Source organism: Salmo salar, chromosome 01, assembly GCF_965601325.2.
Source record: "Salmo salar chromosome 01, fSalSal1, whole genome shotgun sequence".
NCBI classification, from domain to species: Eukaryota; Metazoa; Chordata; class Actinopteri; order Salmoniformes; family Salmonidae; genus Salmo; species Salmo salar.
In genome coordinates this window covers 3,537,518-3,558,846 of record NC_138291.1, presented here as the reverse complement: position 1 = coordinate 3,558,846, position 21,329 = coordinate 3,537,518, and the positions used below count along the sequence as shown (strand labels likewise).

Sequence of the window (21,329 nt, the reverse complement as noted above, 5' to 3'; positions counted from 1 at the left end):
ATATTTAGTTGAAGCTAGCTGGCTGCTTATAACGTTAGCTTTGGGCAACAGGGTTAAGTTGCTGACTAGCTATTTATTTTCATGAACTGAAATTCAATTTCAATAGTCGAACAACAAGTGGCAACCTAGCTAATACTTACTCACAAGGATTCCTAAATCATTGCTAAGAATAATGAAAATGACTGCAGTTTCTACTAGTCATTGTTTTCAGGCTGGTTGTATTGGTGCTAACTAGGTACCAAGCTAAAGCTAGCTAGCTACTCCAGAAGTTATGGCTGAACAAATGATGCTTTATTACCAACGCGGTATTGTAAACACATCGTTCGTGGCCGGTGTTTGCTTGTATGCAGACCTTTTTGTACAGATTTGCCAGTGCTACTGACCACAGTGGTGGAGCTTGGCTTGCACGTGCAAATTCAGAACACACAACCTTCTATGATAGAACTGTGTTATTTAACGTGTCAAATTAAAAGCTTATTTAACACGTCAAATAGTGTTATTTGACATCTACCTTTTTTGACATGCAAAAACCCAAACGGCGTTCCATAGTATTTCGTGAAGCTAATAGCAGTTATGCTATTACTGTATAACTCCGGTAGGGCAACATCTGAACAATAGCGCACTTGGTAACAGTGTGTACCGGTGCCCGACCAGTCGGCGAAAGCCAACATCATCCACGACAGAGAACGGTTGATTGTCAAGGGCAATGAATTACATTATCTTGGCGTTAATGGATTTCGCCTTTGAGTCGTCTCGCTGAAATGTTCTTATTCTTTCAAATGACTGCTTGACTTGTTGACTGCGCGATCCACACAGCAGACATTGTGGGCTAGGTTAGGAATGCTGTGTTGCACGTGTCGTCATTACGTCACGTACCTACGTTATATAGGTATGCACGGCAGCTTTGACATCGGTTTTTCCACCGTTAAAACTAGACATCGGGCCGATACCGATGTTGGCATTTTTTAGCTAATATCGTCCGATTCCGATACATTCACCGATATATCGGGCATCCCTAGTCTCAATTCCCCACTACATATCACCAGTAAATACATTTACTGTTAATTCCTATCCTTTCTAAGGTTTGTTTTTTTCTCCCCGGTCATTTCCGTTAACGTTTTATAGTATTATTGCAGTCGTTTAGCGTTGTCATTGTCAGAGTGGAAACATTGTTTACAGAGCTCACAACCTGCTACACTTGAGAGAAACAAGTATTGGTTTTATTTCCATTTACGACTTGTCAATTTATGAAATTGTCGTCTTTTGTTTGGAGAGCCTGTCAATGCACCTGATTAGAAACAGACCTAGGATGCCTACGCTGCCCGCAAAATGTGCCCATTTGGTGAGGTCATAGTATTTCTGATCGTCTTAACTCACCACTACTAATGAACTGTGGAGTTTCTCAAAAGTACATTTTCTCTTCACCTCAAAACAAACAAGTAAACAAAGTCTTATTTTTTTTAATACATCCATTGAGAACGATGGACAGTTTCTCAATGTATTTGGTAAAAAAGTATTCCAGCTCTCTCCCTTTCGATAACCGCCGAGCCTCTGCATGAAAGGGGTAACGTCATGAAATACCAGATTACTTCTTATCCCTTTGATCAAATACAGATGTGTCTGTCCGGCGCTCACTGGCACGGGTAACTCTGAGGACCCAGAACAGTTGATACAATGTGGGAAACACTGGGAGTCTGGACTGGATCATGTTATCTCCTCTCTCATACTGACTCTAGTCTGTCCTGAGGAACCACTGGGAGTCTGGACTGGGGAACCACTGGGAGTCTGGACTGGGGAACCACTGGGAGTCTGGACTGGGGAACCACTGGGAGTCTGGACTGGGGAACCACTGGGAGTCTGGACTGGGGAACCACTGGGAGTCTGGACTGGGGAACCACTGGGAGTCTGGACTGGGGAACCACTGGGAGTCTGGACTGGGGAACCACTGGGAGTCTGGACTGGGGAACCACTGGGAGTCTGGACTGAGGAACCACTGGGAGTCTGGACTGGGGAACCACTGGGAGTCTGGACTGGGGAACCACTGGGAGTCTGGACTGAGGAACCACTGGGAGTCTGGACTGGGGAACCACTGGGAGTCTGGACTGGGGAACCACTGGGAGTCTGGACTGGGGAACCACTGGGAGTCTGGACTGTATCATGTTATCTCCTCTCTCATACGACACAGAAGTTAACACACTTGAATAATGCGACACGGCATGTAGAAATGTTGAAACTTAAAATTACTGTTTGCAAAACAATGTTCCTACAGGCTAGAAAACTTTACAATGGAAGAAGATAGGGGTAGCTTCCAGCTTGGTAGGCTAACTTTCCTTGCTAATATTCAGCTAACGCTGACATCTTTTCACTAGCTTAGTACTTCCTCTGTGATAATACGCAGAACCATAAATGCAAAATATGCTGATTAAAAAGCTGATTGCCACAAAATTCTCTCTCTCTCTCTCTCTCTCTCTCTCTGTGTGTGTGTGTGTGTGAAAGAAACAGCTCACATTTTTATACAAGAAACTTCTATTTCAGGGGTTTTTGATCAGCGCAATAAAATAAGTCGTAAATAGAAGAGAAACAGACAGTCATCTGCAGCCTCATGAAAATCAGCCAAAACCAACTCAATAACTCAACGCATGCACACACCCCTATTGAATATGCATTCACCTGTACTGCGGGGAGAGACCTAGGCTGCATCTTGATTTACCAACAGAGATTTACCGTTCAAATAAATGACTAGCTTTATGTTATGTAGTTAGATTCGTTTTTTTTAACCAAAGTGAAATGGATTGGATGCTTGTATAATTAATTCATTAACTCATACACGGCTGTGTCTGAAGAATGTTGACGTAAAACTCAAATTATAAAACAGTACGTTATTTGTTTTCATCTTGATCTCTGACTCCCTCTAGTCATTTGTGTGTCTTAATTATTTCATCAAAACAGTGTGCTTAAAGCATCAGACAACCTCAGTGCATATGTAGTTCATTTGATAGAAAAACACCTAGGTTGTGTCTATATGGAAAAATACAAGTTTAAAAGAACTGAGGACTCTGGGTCAACCAATAATTTTTGGGGGGGTCAGGGGACCTACCTGCCTATCCGTATGCCTGCTTACCTACCTGCCTGTCCGTATGCCTGCTTACCTACCTGCCTGTCTGTCTGCCTGAGAGTTATTTAACATACACCATGGTCAGTACCTATAGCCAGAGCGGAGCAGAGCACAGGCTGAGTCCAGGTGGAGAGGAGAGAAGCAGCCTGCCTGCCCAGAGAACCATGACTCAGCTAAAACTGCAGTTCTCATGACCATCACAGAGAGAGAGAGGGGCAGAGAGACCAGGCGGAGAGAGAAGAGGGGCAGAGAGGCCAGGAGCAGAGAGGCCAGGAGCAGAGGCCAGGAGCAGAGGCCAGGAGCAGAGAGACCAGGAGCAGAGAGACCAGGAGCAGAGAGACCAGGAGCAGAGAGACCAGGAGCAGAGAGGAGAGGAGCGGAGAGGGGCAGAGGGAGAGGGGCAGAGAGGAGAGGGGCAGAGAGGAGAGGGGCAGAGGGGCAGAGAGGAGCAGAGGGGCAGAGAGGAGCAGAGAGACCAGGTGGAGAGAGGAGAGGAGCAGAGAGGAGAGGAGCAGAGAGGGGCAGAGAGACCAGGTGGAGAGAGGAGAGGAGCCGAGAGGAGAGGAGCAGAGAGGGGCAGAGAGACCAGGTGGAGAGAGGAGAGGGGCAGAGAGGAGAGGAGCAGAGAAGTGGGAAAGGCAGGGGAGACGACGGTGTCATATTAAAGACAGAGATGGTGTCTACAACAGGAACATAGAGAAACATATAATCTGACGGGGGAGAGTGTTTCAGCAGGAGAAAACAAGGGCCTTCCAGACCGGGAGGTCACAGTTGTAAATGAGAACTAGCCTACCTGGTTAAATAAAGCGGAAATAAATAAAAATAAAATAATAGATCGAGCATCATTTTGAACTGGGGTTGTCACGATACCGCTATCGTGGCAAGGAAACAAAACATGAAGCAGGCTGAATTTCCTGAGAGGAAACGGTCGTAATGTTGTCCACCGGGGAAACGGTCGTAATGTTGTCCACCGGGGAAACGGTCGTAATGTTGTCCACCGGGGAAACGGTCGTAATGTTGTCCACCGGGGAAACGGTCGTAATGTTGTCCACCGGGGAAACGGTCGTAATGTTGTCCACCGGGGAAACGGTCGTAATGTTGTCCACCGGGGAAACAGTCGTAATGTTGTCCACCGGGGAAACAGTCGTAATGTTGTCCACCGGGGAAACAGTCGTAATGTTGTCCACCGGGGAAACAGTCGTAATGTTGTCCACCGGGGAAACAGTCGTAATGTTGTCCACCGGGGAAACAGTCGTAATGTTGTCCACCGGGGAAACAGTCGTAATGTTGTCCACCGGGGAAACAGTCGTAATGTTGTCCACCGGGGAAACAGTCGTAATGTTGTCCACCGGGGAAACAGTCGTAATGTTGTCCACCGGGGAAACAGTCGTAATGTTGTCCACCGGGGAAACAGTCGTAATGTTGTCCACCGGGGAAACAGTCGTAATGTTGTCCACCGGGGAAACAGTCGTAATGTTGTCCACCGGGGAAACAGTCGTAATGTTGTCCACCGGGGAAACAGTCGTAATGTTGTCCACCGGGGAAACAGTCGTAATGTTGTCCACCGGGGAAACAGTCGTAATGTTGTCCACCGGGGAAACAGTCGTAATGTTGTCCACCGGGGAAACAGTCGTAATGTTGTCCACCGGGGAAACGGTCCTCATGTTGTCCACCGGGGAAACGGTCCTCATGTTGTCCACCGGGGAAACGGTCCTCATGTTGTCCACCGGGGAAACGGTCGTAATGTTGTCCACCAGAATCACGTTTATTTTTTTTACATCCAAGTAGATTTTAATGACGGAAGAGTTCAGTCTGCTTTGTTTTGTGTTTTCCTTGTTGCCATGGAAAAAACAGCTATCGTAGTAATCACCACAGTGGTATCGTGACGACCCTATTCTGAACACTGCGCTAGGACAAAATACAAAATCGTCACCTCATAAACCTGACAACCCTCTGCCGTTACCAGGGAACAAGAGCCACGGCAACATGCACGCTCGCGGTGACGTCAGTGGAGGCTAGCCACCACCAACAGGGCCACAGCAGATAAGACTAGGGTGAGGCATGTAACACGCATACAGGCCTAACCTGTTCTATGGTTAGCCAATAAAAAAATAAGGTAGGTATAGCCTATCAGGTATGAGGGACCTACCTTAGCCCCTTTGTGACCTACACAGGGTAAAGTACAAGTTGAAAGTCCTTCCAAACAATAATGTACTCACACACACACACACACACGCTACAATAAATTCATCCCTATCAGTCCTTGAGCTTGGAGCTGATTAGATAAAGAGGCCTACTCTGGAGGGTTTCTGTACAGTACAGCGGACGATGAAAATGATCCTCAAAAAAAGGTTCTACAGCTGCACCGTCGAGAGCCTCCTGACTGGTTGCATCCTGGTACGGCAACTGCTCGGCGTCCGACCGCAAGGCGCTACAGAGGGTAGGGTGGTACGGCCCAGTACATCACTGGGGCAACGCTTCCTGCCATCCAAGACCTCTATACCAGGCGGTGTAAAAAAAAACTCCTGCACGGCAGGTGGTACCAGAGCACCAAGTCTCGGTCCAAGAGGCTTCTTAACAGCTTCTACCCCCAAGCCATAAGACTGCTGAAAAGCTAATCAAATGACTACCCGGACTATTTGCATTGGCCCCTTTGTTTTTCAAACGCTGCTGCTACTCGCTGTTTATTATCCATACATAGTCACTTCACTCCTACCTACATGTACAAATCATCTCAATTACCTCAAATAACCGGTGCCCTCACACATTGACTCTGTACCGTAACACCCTGTATATAGCCTCCACATTCACTCTGTACCGGTACCCCCCTGTATATAGCCTCCACATTGACTCTGTACTGGTACCCCCCTGTATATAGCCTCCACATTGAATCTGTACCGGTCCCCCCCTGTATATAGCCTCCACATTGACTCTGTACCGTAACACCCTGTATATAGCCTCCACATTGACTCTGTACCGGTACCCCCTGTATATAGCCTCCACATTGACTCTGTACCGGTCCCCCCCTGTATATAGCCTCCACATTGACTCTGTACCGGTCCCCCCCTGTATATAGTCTCCACATTGAATCTGTACCGGTACCCCCTGTATATAGCCTCCACATTGACTCTGTACCGGTACCCCCTGTATATAGCCTCCACATTGACTCTGTACCGGTACCCCCTGTATATAGCCTCCACATTGACTCTGTACCGGTACCCCCTGTATATAGCCTCCACATTGACTCTGTACCGGTACCCCCTGTATATAGCCTCCACATTGACTCTGTACCGTAACACCCTGTATATAGCCTCCACATTGACTCTGTACCGTAACACCCTGTATATAGCCTCCACATTGACTCTGTACCGGTACCCCCTGTATATAGCCTCCACATTGACTCTGTACCAGTACCCCCTGTATATAGCCTCCACATTGACTCTGTACCGGTACCCCCTGTATATAGCCTCCACATTGACACTGTACCGTAACACCCTGTATATAGCCTCCACATTGACTCTGTACCGGTACCCCCTGTATATAGCCTCCACCGGTACCCCCTGTATATAGCCTCCACATTGACTCTGTACCGTAACACCCTGTATATAACCTCCACATTGACTCTGTACCGTAACACCCTGTATATAGCCTCCACATTGTTTTTTTACAGCTGCTCTTTTATTTTTAGTAAATATTTTTCTTAAAACTGCCTTGTCAGTTAAGGGTTTGTAAATAAGCATTTCACAGCAAAGTCTACACCTGTTATATTTGGCACATGTGACAAATCAAATTTGGCACAGTCCAGACAGAGAGGAGGAGAACCAGCCAGGCCACAGAGGGGGGGGGGGGGGGAGAACCAGCCAGGCCACAGGGGCCAGAGGGGAGGGGGACCCAGCCAGGCCACAGAGAGAAGGGGACCCAGCCAGGCCACAGGGGCCAGAGGGGAGGGGGACCCAGCCAGGCCACAGGGGCCAGAGGGGAGGGGGACCCAGCCAGGCCACAGGGGCCAGAGGGGAGGGGGACCCAGCCAGGCCACAGAGGGGGGGGGGGGGGGGAGAACCAGCCAGGCCACAGGGGCCAGAGGGGAGGGGGACCCAGCCAGGCCACAGGGGCCAGAGGGGAGGGGGACCCAGCCAGGCCACAGGGGCCAGAGAGGACACAGCTAGGGGCCCACAGGGGCCAGCAGCACAGTGAGTCTTAGGCTCCTCCCAGCCCCAGCAGCACAGTGAGTGTTCTTCCTTAATCTCTAGCTGAGAGTCTGTCAGGGAGGGGGGAAATGAAGAGATCAACCCCCACCGGGACTCATGACCTGCTCCAGGAACTAGTTATCATCCAATCAGGAGACAGGAGAGGATCAGGTGTTTCCAAAGAGGTCAAGCCGATCTCTGAATCCTAGTCGATATGAATATAGGACAGTCCTCTCCAAACGACGCAAATTCTTCTACTGTATTGAACCAGTTGGAGACAGACGTCCCAGTGATCGACTGCGCTCTGACAAGTCCCCAATAGTGTGGATCGTGTGTCCCGTTCTCATCACAATAGAAGTATCGGTGTACGTCCATGGTAAGACATGCGAACCACTGTGCAGCTGAGCAAAGCAGGGACGGAAGAACCTCAAAATTTGTTCTGCGATTTCACAAGACCTATTTTGGGTTAGTTGCGCTGAAAAACGGGGTCATATGAAAATCTGATTCTTTCATTCCCCACTGGTTAGTGCCCGGGGACGTTACTATCGTGGCGAGGAAATAAAACAGGAAGTGGATTTAAACTTCTTTAGGGGGGGGGGGGGGGCCGTAACGTTGGAAACAAAACATTATGTCATCACCCAGAGTCACATTTATTTTCTAAAACTACATCACACCATATTTGAAATACAGCAGGTTTTTAAAAAAGGTCTGTCTGCTACACATTATTATTGAGATGGGAGAAAAAAAATAGTGACATTGGTATCGTCACAGCCCTCTCCACCTCTTGTCAAATATTCTCTGTTCTTCGACTCCCCTATTGTCAAATATTCACACAGGACAGTCGAACAGAGAAACAGAGAGAGACAGCGAGAGAGAGAGACAGACAGACAGAGACAGAGACAGAGACAGAGAGAGAGAAGGCTGTCGGATTTAGTCCCAATTTGTACTCGACAGTTAAAAACGGACTGCTAGCCTAGTGTGTTTTACTTGTAAAGATGGTTTTGTATAATTCCCTAATAAATGAGACATTTCCCAATTAACATAATCCCTAATGATGGTTATGACTTAATTACGTGACCAGTCTGCATGTTGATCAGACTGTAAGCTAATAAAGTCATGTTACCAGCCCCTCGAGAACATGTTGTCTTCAATCCCAGTTACACCCCCTGCTGTGGAGAAGGGGACACGTCCCCAGTTACACCCCCTGCTGTGGAGAAGGGGACACGTCCCCAGTTACACCCCCTGCTGTGGAGAAGGGGACACGTCCCCAGTTACACCCCCTGCTGTGGAGAAGGGGACACGTCCCCAGTTACACCCCCTGCTGTGGAGAAGGGGACACGTCCCCAGTTACACCCCCTGCTGTGGAGAAGGGGACACGTCCCCAGTTACACCCCCTGCTGTGGAGAAGGGGACACGTCCCCAGTTACACCCCCTGCTGTGGAGAAGGGGACACGTCCCCAGTTAAACCCCCTGCTGTGGAGAAGGGGACACGTCCCCAGTTACACCCCCTGCTGTGGAGAAGGGGACACGTCCCCAGTTACACCCCCTGCTGTGGAGAAGGGGACACGTCCCCAGTTAAACCCCCTGCTGTGGAGAAGGGGACACGTCCCCAGTTACACCCCCTGCTGTGGAGAAGGGGACACGTCCCCAGTTACACCCCCTGCTGTGGAGAAGGGGACACGTCCCCAGTTACACCCCCTGCTGTGGAGAAGGGGACACGTCCCCAGTTAAACCCCCCTGCTGTGGAGAAGGGGACACGTCCCCAGTTAAACCCCCCTGCTGTGGAGAAGGGGACACGTCCCCAGTTAAACCCCCCTGCTGTGGAGAAGGGGACACGTCCCCAGTTAAACCCCCCTGCTGTGGAGAAGGGGACACGTCCCCAGTTAAACCCCCCTGCTGTGGAGAAGGGGACACGTCCCCAGTTAAACCCCCCTGCTGTGGAGAAGGGGACACGTCCCCAGTTACACCCCCCTGCTGTGGAGAAGGGGACACGTATGAACTGCGGGGGAACGATACAGATCGGATACAGAATTATACCGTAAAAGCTTGTGTTATTATCTTCCCTCAGCTCATTATTTTAGGAGCACAGATCCCATTTAATACTGATGGGACTCTGTAGTCAGGACAGTGACCTTCCTTTCCACATGACCAACCTCAGGAAACAAGCAGATCTGCTCAACGAGAACGAGCATGTTGGAGTGAAACAAATCGAACACCGAACACTCTATCAAAAGAAAACACATTTCTGAACGAGGCAACATAGACCGACACAGATGAGCTTGGCCGTACTAATCGGTCAGTCTATAAAACAGTGCTGCGTCACTGTAAATACACACAGTGGTCCAGACAGTAGCTCATATCCCACTTAAGGTCTTATTAAAGCGGATAACCTGTTTACATGGACCTTCGATATCCTGCTCACGAGTATCCATGAATAAACAGAATATTCCTCATTTAAGTTCATATGGGTTAAATTGAATAGTACAGGTGTTCCCAAAACTACGACAGTGAATTGTAAAACATTCTAACAGTATTTCTGATTGTATTCTCAACTCACCGTCATATACTAAGACAGTCAATTGCAAATTAGTCTGACATAATTTTTTTCTCTTATTATCTCACCACACCATTAATACACGTCACGTCCGAGCTTCTCAAAAGTCAGGGGGGGGGGGGGAAGCGGTCGACAGTTCGAGCACCTCTTCTCTCCTGCCGCATCCAAACCTGGATCGATATTTCGTTTTTAATGCAGACGAGAGCACGGAATCAGATACCATGAGTTTTAATGCTTGTCACAGTATTTTCCTTTGAGTCAGGAAGTAAAACTCCTCCGTAATAATACCCATAAAACCTAGCGGTCAAAACAAGGAAATTGTTTCCCGAAGAATATTGAAAAAAGTCACCTTGTCCGAGAGAGATTTACAGGTTATCAAAACGTCACGCCGGGGAAAGTCTACACAAAACACAGCCCTTATTTTTAAGTGTTTCTGAAATGCCCAATGGGAAAAATGAATAGTGGAAAAATGATTGGAAGCACTTTTGAAGCGATTCTGTTTGACAAATCGGATAAACATCACATCGAAAAACAACAGTAAACAGGATGAGATGTTGACATGCCACAGTACCCCGTCTAAGATCAGCATATCCCAGACATCTTATCCGGGGTATCAAATAACCTTGGACACAAGCTTTTTGAGGGGGGTTTATTGTAAAACGGGATATGATGTTTTATTATGTGTCAAATCAAAAACAGAATAGTTGACTATCCTGAATAATAAACGGGATATTGGTGTGCATGTAAACATTGTCACTGATCAGTCACGTGGATGAACGGTCGCCTCTACAGAGCGAACACAAAACACACAGAGCTACCCAGCAGCAGTTTAGTCTCACTAAGCTATATACACACACACCACAGACATAAACTGAGTCCCAAATTCTTTTAAGATTTTTATTTAATAACTAGGCAAGTCAGTTAAGAACAAATTATTATTTTACAATGACGGCCTACACCGGCCAAACCAGGACGACTGCTGGGCCAATTGTGCGCCGCCCCATAGGACTCCCAATCACGGATGGATGTGACACAGCCTGGATTTCGAAAAACCAGGGACTGTAGTGACGTCTCTTGCACTGAGATGCAGTGCCTTAGACCGCTGAGCCACTCGGGAGCCCAATGGCTCAGGGCCCAATGGCACAGGGCCTGGCCAAAAGTAGTGCACTAAATTGGGAATCACGTACCATTTGGAACAGCCATAGACTGAGTCCCGGGGCAGGCATTCTACTCCTCTGTCATACTGCTGCTTGTCAGAACCAAGGCTTTGGTACAAAGAATTAACACACATTCATTCTCCTGAGGGTGAACAGATATCAGCTCAACACTTGCTCAAAGAGCAGAGTTTGTCATTGCTCTGAAAAAGAAAAAAGTCAAAAAGAGAGAGCGGAGAGCTGCTAACTAGAGCATCACAGTGACCAAACCGGTTGGTCATTTCCTTCCCCTAATGGCAACTCACAAACCAATCAAATTGCGTCACAGTAACAAACTTCAATAGATCTGTTGGGGTGACCGTTGAATCACTTCATAGCAGGCGTAGCCGAGCGGTTACGAGTGTTTGGCCCTGATAAAAACGTGTCTGGGTGCCCTTGAACAAGGCACTAAACCCTAATTGCTCCTGTAAGGATATGAGCATCTGCTAAATTACTAAATAGTAAATAATAAGGAACGGCTAACATTACACTCCTTGCCACTCTTGTCTTTGGCAAATGACAGGAGTGGCATGTTAACTAAAAAAAAAAAGACTGGTTAACAGACTAGGGAAAAAGGTGTTGTCTCTATCAGACTAGGAAAAAAGGTGGTTGTACCTATCAGACTAGGGAAAAAGGTGTTGTCTCTATCAGACTAGGAAAAAAGGTGGTTGTACCTATCAGACTAGGGGAAAAAGTGGTTGTACCTATCAGACTAGGGGAAAAAGTGGTTGTACCTATCAGACTAGGGGAAAAGGTGGTTGTACCTATCAGACTAGGGGAAAAAGTGGTTGCTACTAGCAAGACTTCTGGTGTAAATCATCCAGATACACCATCATCACATAAACCTAAATCTCTGTGAGAAATATTTCAGGGGGGAGGTGTGTGAGTCAGGAGATGGATAGAGGTGATGTGGCTGTGTCAGTCTTTACTATTGTATTTGACGGTAATACCACTGTGAATCTCAACGAGGACAGATTTTTTTATTATCATTCAAATTTAACAGGAGCTGTTGGAATTGCAACACAGAATCTATGTGACGATGACTAATTGGAGAAATTACACCACATGCCAGGCAACTTGTTGAGTTTCACTCTCTGTCTGTCCGCCCGGCCAACCCTACTTGGCTTCGATGCAGGTGGGTGTTGTGGCTCAGTTGGTAGAGCATGGTGTTTGCAACGCCAGGGTTGTGGGTTCGATTCCCACGGGGGGCCAGTACAATTATTATTTTTTTTTTTTAAAGAAATAAAGAAATGAAATGAAATGTATGTATTCACTACTGTAAGTCGCTCTGGATAAGAGCGTCTGATAAAATGACTAAAATATAAGATCATCATGATGTTGGAAAATCAAATCAAAGAGTAGTTGAGTTCCTACACATGAGTGGAAATGTAAGGTGATATTTACATCACTTCCAGGTTTCATATCAGACAAGGTTTTTTTTTTTTTTACTCACACATTTCGTTTCATCCTAAGAAATGGTAATTCTTACATTGACAATCAACGTTTTAATAAATAAAATACACCAGAAAGGAAGTATCCCGGCCATGTAACATTTTAAGAAGGGCTTAACAGTACTAAGTTAAAGAAAGAACCACAACAATGCAGAACAGACAGCCCATGGTGGTGAAACAGACTTCAAACCATGTTAACTAGTTGTCTAACTGGTTTGTTCATTGAGAGAGTTAACAGTAGCTAACTAGCTCACTAACTAACTAGTTAACCTTAGTCGAGAAGCCACTTACGCAGTAAGGTAGTGTGTTTTCAGTCCATATGTTACGCATTTCACATAAAAAAAATAATAAAAAAAACGACCTCGTTAGCTATCTAGCTAACTAACTAACTATCTCTGCTAGTTATCATACAAATCAAATGATAGTCTAAATGATGTGAATCCGCGTAGTTAACATTTTAGCCAACTAGCTAGCGCTGTCAACCCAGTAGCAAAGTTAGCTCCTTAGCGCCAGTTAGCTACCTGTTAGCTAGCTCCTAGCCGTCAAAACACTTACAGACGTTAAACAAAATGTGGCTTATTCACTGGAAAACTAACATGTATTTATAGTTAGCTAGCTGTTAGCTCATAATGTACCAGTTTCAGCTTCGGTAACAGTTCATTCGTTTCTAATGTTGTCAGCTAGCTAGTTAGCATTTTGCTGGATAGCCAAACGTCGAGAGCTGTGAAGCCAAAACATCTATATATTTTTTTTATTTTCTCCTCCTTCTCTACCGTTAATAAGCTCACCGACTAACGTTAATTAGATATCATTTTAAAATATATAACTTGTCCTTCTTACCTGTGACCAGCGCCCCGATCCAGAAGTCAGTCAGTCAGATTTGATCACCTCTCTCTCTCTCTTGAACCTGGCCGATATAAATGTAAATTCCAGGTTAGTGTTATTGGGAATGAACTCTATCCTACTAAAGCGCTCTAGTTTCAACCATACGATCGGTAATTTGTCATAAACTCTTAAACTTCTGTTATGGATTGAAAATGGCAGCCATCTTGGTCAGGGAGAAATCCACAACAAAACAAACAAACCAAAAAAAAACAAGTTTATTATTAAGGTTGTAAATTCACTCTGGTTCTAGTCTCTGAGTGAACCAGAGTGCAGAATAACTAATAGAGCTCCACAGTGGTGGTGTCATAATACCCATCAAACCTAGCGGTCAAACACGGAAATGGTTCCAATTCATTTTTCCCACAATTCATTTTTTTCCTATAGGGGATTTTAAAATAAGGTCTGTGTTTAGTGTAGGCTTGGTGACGTTTTGATAACCATGTAAATCTCTCTCGGACAAGGTGACTTTTATCAATATATTCGGCTCTATTTAGTCTTAGATTCAAAAGTGTTAATTAGCATTACATTTTTTTGGGGGGGGGGTAAATACAGGCAAAGATATTGATAAAAGTCACCTTGTCTTAGAGTGATTTACACGGTTATCATAATCATCCCAGAGCCCATATTTTAAATGTTTCTAAAATCCCCAATGAGAAAAATAAGTGGTGGAAAAACAATTGGAACCATTTCCTTGTTTGACCGCTAGGTTCCATGGGTATTATGAGTCATACTGTGGGTACTCTATTCGTTTCACCTGCCTGTCCACTCCCTGATTCAACCATCCCTGGTAACTGACCGCCCCTGTCCTTATCCATGTTCTTCTTTGAGGTTTACTGGCAGACTACACTCATAAGGTATATTTTGCCACCACCTACTTACTGTACGGGGTAGTGAAAAATACCCCAAAAAACAAAATATGTTTTGGATGAACAAATTCATACTAATTACCAAAAAAATTAAAAACCAAAAACACTAACCAAATTTACGCTACTATCCTAAATTTCAAACAAAAAACTGTACTCCTTCAGTCGGATTTAAATATCTTTTTGGATCCCTACACAGGTTCAGTAACCTGGGAGAGGGGAACCTCTTCATTCAGGACTCGTTGTAACATTTCGTTTTGTAAAGTTCTGAAGATCCAGAAATCTTTTTGCCGCCTTTACAATGATGTCTAGCATCTTAGATGTTTTATTAGTTTAACGTGTGTGATGTATTACTTTCGCTATTAAAACGCAACATAATCCACCTTCTCCACTGCTAGTGTGTTGGGATCCATGGCTTCACTGCAGACTGTGGGACATCCACTACCATCTCATCTCAACTCACTCCTTCAGCTATTTTTGTACTTATCCATTGGGTAATGCTCTGCAAGTTTACAGTGAAATTCAAGGTGCTTGATTGATCAAAAAGAAATGAAAGGGGTGGGACTTAGACCCGGTTACCGTGTGGCTCAGTTGGTAGAGCATGGTGTTTGCAACACCAGGGTTGTGGGTTCGATTCCCACGGGGGACCAGTACGGGGGAAAAACATTTCTGAAATGTATGCATTCACTACTGTAAGTCGCTCTGGATAAGAGCATCTGCTAAATTACTAAAATGTGAATAGTTACTTTTGTGGTGTGCACTTTGAAAATGTACCATCTATCAAATCTCTATCCAATAGGATTTTCAATAGATTGATGCTTCCTAGACCTACTCACGAGTCCTCTGTCTGCTTGTCAGGAAATTTGAGTTTGAGCTGAATGGAAAAGGACAGGTGTAATATCCATAGGCAGACGGGTGGCCTCCCACAATAACAATGTTCCGACAAAGGTCTGGGATATACGAGACTAGCACAGATGGGTCTTTTACCTATGCAATCAAGCACTTGTCAATACAAAGGAAACATAAAACCAAATATCCCTCAATAACTCTGCTCTGGATCGATCAATAGGCCAGCCTATTCCAGTTATAGTGCACTACTCTGGTCAAAAAAGGAGTGCACTATGTAAGGGAATAGGGTGCCTTTTTTTGGGACACACTATCTCTTCATGGTGGACAATGAACACTTGGATCAACAGGTTGAGATCCGGAACAATGTCAACAAATGAAAGCAGGACGTAGCCGGAGTTTCCCCTCCTGTCTATTCAGTTATTCATCCATTCATTCCCTAACTGGTTGCTCTGACTGTTCCATTCGGACACAGTCCGATTCAATATATTGTAGTTTGGTATTTCTGATCTGTATTTCAACAGCATTTTGATTCTGAACAACACTGCGTATGTACGGTCAACAACAATAGCAGGCAGTCCTTGGTCTTGGGCTAAAATGATACTAAGTCCAGAAGAAGAGGGAGAGAACAACTGGGTCCTTTGTTGTGGTTCCTGTTCTGTGGCTCCCCCCAGGCCCCCCCCCCCCCCCCCCCCCCCCCCCCCCATTCATTCTGATGAGAACTGACTCCTTTCAAAGGGGAAATCTACGATTGCTACATCAGTTTTTGGGACTTTTAAGTTAACGATATATACTGTACCCATTGATTATTGTAGAATATAACTTAGCCTCATTAGCTTAGTTCAATTGACTCATCCCCTCAGAACCCCAAATATAAGTTTGATTTACTCCTTTGTTTGTAAACAATGTAATCATAAACAAACACTGCATAGCCTCAAAACATGGTTACAAATATAATTAAGATATCATGGATGATCAATCCTTGTATCCACAGCTCTGTTAATGAAGTTAAGAAGTTAAGACTGGTTATATTTCTACAGCCTCATCCCTCAGCTGTTTACCAGAATAGTGTTGGGGTGGGATGACCCTTATTGTTATTGTTCAAATAGCAGATTGCCCCTTTAAAGACCAGTAGTTTATTAGTATCAGCTGCATTCCACACATAGCTGTAGGTACTGGGGATGAGGCAGCCAGCTTGTATGTTGGACTGCAGTGCAGATAGACTTCTTGGTAAAACTAGGCTAATCTACCTGGTAAAACTAGGCTATGCTATTTGGTAAAACTAGGCTATCCTACTTGGGAAAACTAGTCTACTTGGTAAAACTAGGCTTTTCTACTTGGAAAAACTAGGCTACTTGGAAAAACTAGGCTATGCTACTTGGAAAAACTAGGCTATTCTACTTGGTAAAACTAGGCTAATCTACTTGGAAAAACTAGGCTATGCTACTTGGAAAAACTAGGCTATGCTACTTGGTAAGACTAGGCTAATCTACTTGGGAAAACTAGGCAATGCTACTTGGTAAAACTAGGCAAATCTACTTGGAAAAACTAGGCTATGCTACTTGGTAAAACTAGGCTATGCTGCTTGGTAAAACTAGGCTATGCTACTTGGTAAAACTAGGCAATGCTACTTGGAAAAACTAGGCTATGCTACTTGGTAAGACTAGGCTAATCTACTTGGGAAAACTAGTCTACTTGGTAAAACTAGGCTATGCTACTTGGTAAAACTAGGCTATCCTACTTGGTAAAACTAGGCCATTCTACTTGGAAATGTTGTCAAGCTTTAGCAACGTTTATCTTTATCTTCCTCACCCTCTTTCAACATGTCTACCTGTCATCCTGTCTACCTGTCTACCTGTAATCCTGTCTACCTGTCTACCTGTAATCCTGTCTACCTGTAATCCCATCTACCTGGCTACCTGTCTACCTGTCATCCTGTCTACCTGTCTACCTGTCATCCTGTCTACCTGTCAACCTGTCTACCTGTCAACCTGTCTACCTGTCAACCTGTCAACCTGTCATCCTGTCTACCTGTCAACCTGTCTACCTGTCAACCTGTCTACCTGTCATCCTGTCATCCTGTCTACCTGTCTACCTGTCTACCTGCCATCCTGTCATCCTGTCTACCTGTCTACCTGTAATCCTGTCATCCTGTCAACCTGTCTACCTGTCATCCTGTCATCCTGTCTACCTGTCTACCTTTCTACCTGTCAACATGTCTACCTGTCTACCTGTCTACCTGCCTACCTGTCAACCTGTCTACCTGTCTACCCGCCTACCTGTCAACCTGTCATCCTGTCAACCTGTCTACCTGTCATCCTGTCTACCTGTCTACCTGTAATCCTGTCTACCTGTCTACCTGTAATCCTGTCTACCTGTAATCCCGTCTACCTGTCTACCTGTCAACCTGTCTACCTGTAATCCTGTCTACCTGTCTACCTGTAATCCTGTCTACCTGAAATCCCGTCTACCTGTCAACCTGTCTACCTGTCTACCTGTAATCCTGTCTACCTGTCTACCTGTAATCCTGTCTACCTGTCTACCTGTAATCCTGTCTACCTGTAATCCCATCTACCTGGCTACCTGTCTACCTGCCTACCTGTCTACCTGTCATCCTGTCATCCTGTCTACCTGTCAACCTGTCTACCTGCCTACCTGTCAACCTGTCTACCTGCCTACCTGTCTACCTGTCTACCTGTCATCCTGTCATCCTGTCGTCCTGTCTACCTGCCTACCTGCCTACCTGCCTACCTGTCTACCTGTCTACCTGCCAACCTGTCCACCTGTCAACATGTCTACCTGTCAACCTGTCTACCTGTCAACCTGCATACCTGTCTACCTGTCTACCTGTCAACCTGTCTACCTGTCTACCTGTAATCCTGTCTACCTGTCTACCTGTAATCCTGTCTACCTGTAATCCCATCTACCTGGCTACCTGTCTACCTGTCATCCTGTCTACCTGTCTACCTGTCATCCTGTCTACCTGTCAACCTGTCTACCTGTCAACCTGTCTACCTGTCAACCTGTCAACCTGTCATCCTGTCAACCTGTCTACCTGTCAACCTGTCTACCTGTCATCCTGTCATCCTGTCTACCTGTCTACCTGTCTACCTGTCTACCTGCCATCCTGTCATCCTGTCTACCTGTCTACCTGTAATCCTGTCATCCTGTCAACCTGTCTACCTGTCATCCTGTCTACCTGTCTACCTTTCTACCTGTCAACATGTCAACCTGTCTACCTGTCTACCTGCCTACCTGTCAACCTGTCTACCTGTCTACCTGCCTACCTGTCAACCTGTCATCCTGTCAACCTGTCTACCTGTCATCCTGTCTACCTGTAATCCTGTCTACCTGTCTACCTGTAATCCTGTCTACCTGTAATCCCGTCTACCTGTCAACCTGTCTACCTGTCTACCTGTAATCCTGTCTACCTGTCTACCTTTAATCCTGTCTACCTGTAATCCCGTCTACCTGTCTACCTGTCAACCTGTCTACCTGTAATCCTGTCTACCTGTAATCCTGTCTACCTGTAATCCCGTCTACCTGTCAACCTGTCTACCTGTCTACCTGTAATCCTGTCTACCTGTCTACCTGTAATCCTGTCTACCTGTAATCCCGTCTACCTGTCTACCTGTCAACCTGTCTACCTGTCTACCTGTCTACCTGCCTACCTGTCTACCTGTCATCCTGTCATCCTGTCTACCTGTCTACCTGTCTACCTGCCTACCTGTCAACCTGTCTACCTGCCTACCTGTCTACCTGTCATCCTGTCGTCCTGTCGTCCTGTCGTCCTGTCTACCTGCCTACCTGCCTACCTGCCTACCTGTCTACCTGCCAACCTGTCCACCTGTCAACATGTCTACCTGTCAACCTGTCTACCTGTCAACCTGCCTACCTGTCTACCTGTCTACCTGTCAACCTGTCTACCTGTCTACCTGCCTATCTGTCTACCTGTCTACCTGCCTACCTGTCAACCTGTCTACCTGTCAACCTGTCTACCTGTAATCCTGTCTACCTGTAATCCCGTCTACCTGTCTACCTGTAATCCTGTCTACCTGTAATCCCGTCTACCTGTCTACCTGTCATTCTGTCTACCTGTCTACCTGTCATCCTGTCTACCTGTCATCCTGTCATCCTGTCTACCTGCCATCCTGTCTACCTGTCTACCTGTCAACCTGCCATCCTGTCAACCCGACGTCCTGTCAACCTGTCTACCTGCCATCATGTCTACCTGCCATCCTGTCATCCTGTCTACCTGCCATCCTGTCTACCTGCCATCCTGTCTACCTGTCATCCCGTCTACCTGTCTACCTGTCTACCTGTCTACCTGCCATCCTGTCTACCTGTCTACCTGCCATCCTGTCTACCTGCCATCCTGTCTACCTGTCATCCTGTCAACCTGTCTACCTGCCATCATGTCTACCTGCCATCCTGTCAACCTGTCATCCTGTCTACCTTTCATCCTGTCTACCTGCCATCATGTCTACCTGCCATCCTGTCAACCTGTCATCCTGTCTACCTGCCATCCTGTCTATCTGCCATCCTGTCTACCTGTCATCCTGTCTACCTGCCATCCTGTTTACCTGTCATCCTGTCTACCTGTCTACCTGCCATCCTGTCAACCTGTCATCCTGTCTACCTGCCATCCTGTCATCCTGTCTACCTGCCATCCTGTCTACCTGTCATCCTGTCTACCTATCATCCTGTCAACCCGTCATCCTGTCTACCTGCCATCCTGTCTACCTGTCATCCTGTCTACCTGCCATCCTGTCTACCTGTCATCCTGTCTACCTGTCTACCTGCCACCCTGTCTACCTGTCTACCTGCCACCCTGTCTACCTGTCTACCTGCCATCCTGTCTACCTGCCATCCTGTCTACCTGTCTACCTGTCATCATGTCTACCTGTCTACCTGCCATCCTGTCTACCTGCCATCCTGTCTACCTGTCTACCTGTCATCCTGTCTACCTGTCTACCTGCCATCCTGTCATCCTGTCTACCTGTCATCCTGTCAACCTGTCTACCTGCCATCCTGTCAACCTGTCATCCTGTCTACCTGTCATCCTGTCTACCTGTCATCCTGTCATCCTGTCATCCTGTCATCCTGTCTACCTGCCATCCTGTCATCCTGTCTACCTGCCATCCTGTCTACCTGTCTACCTGTCATCCTGTCATCCTGTCTACCTGCCATCCTGTCTACCTCTCATCCCTGTCATCCTGTCATCCTGTCTAGCTCAGGAAAGATGATTTGTGATGATCACCTGTAGTTTTCCAAACTGTCACTGAAACAACAACAGTGACTGATGTAAACTCGTAACCGTCATCCATCACAGGTCAAATCAGATGTATTATTAAATCCCTTCTTACATCAGCTGATATCTCAAAGTACCCAGCCTAAAACCCCCCAAAACAGCAAGCAATGCAGGTGTAGAAGCAAGGTGTGTTTCTATCTGCCAACCTATTGACCAGGCTCTCCACAGGGGCCTGACCTCTCGTTGTTGCTCAGCTTGTTCAACCAATGGCTGCTAAGGCTGCTTGCAACACGCTCTACACAAACAGAGACACTCTGCGGAGGGGGAGGGAGGCTCATAATAACAGCCGGAACGGAGCAGATGGAATGGCATCACCTGGAAACCACGTGTTTGATTTATTTGATAGCATTCCGCCGATTCCGCTCCAGTCATTACCACGAGCCCATCCTCCCCCAGTTAAGGTGCCATGTTGTTAAGGTGCTTATGTTGAGGCCAGAGAATGGTACTTTCCTCCTCCATGACACAGGTTTGATGAAGTAGAGGGTATCCTTTCTAGACTTTAAAATAATATACATTTACTGTCTTGTTCTGACTTTATTGAACCGATAGAGAGTGAGAGAGAGAGAGAGAGAGAGAGAGAGAGAGAGAGAGAGAGAGAGAGAGAGAGAGAGAGAGAGAGAGAGAGAGAGGATGACAGTAAAAGAGAGAGAGAGAGAGCGAGAGAGAGAGAGAGAGAGAGAGAGAGAGAGAGCGAGAGGATGACAGTAAAAGAGAGAGAGAGAGAGAGAGAGAGAGAGAGAGAGAGAGAGAGAGAGGATGACAGTAAAAGAGAGAGAGAGAGAGAGAGAGAGAGAGAGAGAGAGAGAGAGAGAGAATGACAGTAAAAGAGAGAGAGAGAGAGAGAGAGAGAAAGAGAGAGAGAGCGAGGATGACAGTAAAAGAGAGAGAGAGAGAGAGGATGACAGTAAAAGAGAGAGAGAGAGA

At 46.2% G+C, this 21,329-nt stretch overlaps 1 protein-coding gene across 4 annotated transcripts in view; it reads right to left on the bottom strand.

Moving 5' to 3' along the window:
- LOC106594790 (protein numb homolog) overlaps nucleotides 1–13,686 on the bottom strand; it is a 114,062-nt gene extending 100,376 nt beyond the window's left edge. For 2 of the 4 annotated variants that reach the window (XM_082958295.1, XM_082958351.1), the window contains exon 1: nucleotides 13,341–13,685. The gene's annotated coding sequence lies outside the window, so the exon portion shown is untranslated. Of the gene's footprint in view, nucleotides 1–13,340 lie in introns of all 4 variants that reach the window. The other 2 variants (XM_082958315.1, XM_082958346.1) reach the window with 2 other exon arrangements.
- Nucleotides 13,687–21,329: the final 7,643 nt, after the last annotated feature.